We start from the raw sequence: 1,405 nt of genomic DNA on the forward strand, positions 1-1,405 counted from the left end.
TTGAGAAATTTGCTTGTATGGTTATATAGGTATGAATGTTTATACACAGATTTAAGTTTATACCCACACACAGCATTACAATAGTGTTAGCGTTAGAATATTTGGGGGATTTTATACCCAACTAAATATTACTTATATTTATGGTGAAGAGAGGCATCTTGTGAAACTGAGTCAAACCATTGCTCACACCTTGATTTTTTATTAAAAATTTTTTTAAACTTTGTTTCTTTTTGAGAGAGACAGACAGATAGACAGAGTGGGGAGAGGGGAAGAGAGAGAGGGAGACACCGAATCTGAAGCAGGCTCCAGGCTCCAAGGTGTCAGCACAGAGCCCCACACAGGGCCCAAACCCAAAAGCCGTGAGATCATGACCTGAGCCAAAGTCAGACGCTTAACTGATTGAGTCACCCAGGCGTCCTAATAAACTTTTATTTTTATTATTTTTTAATCACTTCTTGGCCTTTTGGCTAAGATCAAGTGTATTTTTATTATTTTTAACTTATTTTTTAAATTTACATCCAAGTTAGTTAGCATATAGCGCAACAATGATTTCCGTAGATTCCTTAATGCCCCTTATCCATTTAGCCCATCCCCCGCCCCACAAACCCTCTGGCAACCCTGTTTGTTCTCCACATTTAAGAGTCTCTTTTGTCCCCCTCCCTGTTTTTACATTACTTTTGCTTCCCTTCCCTTATGTTCATCTGTTTTGTATCTTGAAGTCCTCATGTGAGTGAAGTCATACATTTGTCATCATTCTCAATTTGCATCTTCATTGGGGTGCCTGGCTGGCTCAATCAGTAAAGCATACAACTCTTGATCTGAGGGTTTAAAGTTCAAGCCCCATGTTGGGTGTAGAGATTACCTAAAAATCTTTTTTTTTTTTAAATTATTTTTTTTTAACGTTTATTTCTGAGAGAGAGAGACGGACACAGAATCTGAAGCAGGCTCCAGACTCTGAGCTGTCAACACAGAGTCCGACACAGGGCTTGAACCCACAAACTGTGAGATCATGACCTGAGCCGAAGTCAGATGCTTAACTGACTGAGCCACCCAGACACCCCACCTAAAAATAAAATGTTAAAAAAAAATTGCATCTTCAGTTAGACTTGCTTTAAACATTTGCAAATAAATGTTTCAACATCTAATTAATACTTAAATTCTTTCAATGTTACTTTCTTTGCATTACTGGATTTCAAGTGTTCTGCTTATTTTGATCTTTTTTTATAATCAAGGTATATAAATTATATAGGAACTTTGTTTTATTTCGAGACATGGTTATGTGGGTAAATTCATAGTTCCTATCGATCTATCCAAGTTTTACATCAACTATGATTTAGTTATGGAATTCTAAAAGAAGCAGAAATATTAAAATAAGCAACTCCAGGTGTATGACCAGCATAAGGAC

At 36.8% G+C, this 1,405-nt stretch overlaps 1 pseudogene; it reads left to right on the top strand.

The window, feature by feature from the left end:
- Positions 1–447: 447 nt before the first annotated feature.
- On the top strand, positions 448–523 carry LOC125175922 (uncharacterized; annotated as a pseudogene).
- The last annotated feature ends 882 nt before the right edge of the window (positions 524–1,405 follow it).

Source organism: Prionailurus viverrinus, chromosome C2 (assembly GCF_022837055.1).
Source record: "Prionailurus viverrinus isolate Anna chromosome C2, UM_Priviv_1.0, whole genome shotgun sequence".
In the NCBI taxonomy this organism is placed as follows: domain Eukaryota; kingdom Metazoa; phylum Chordata; class Mammalia; order Carnivora; family Felidae; genus Prionailurus; species Prionailurus viverrinus.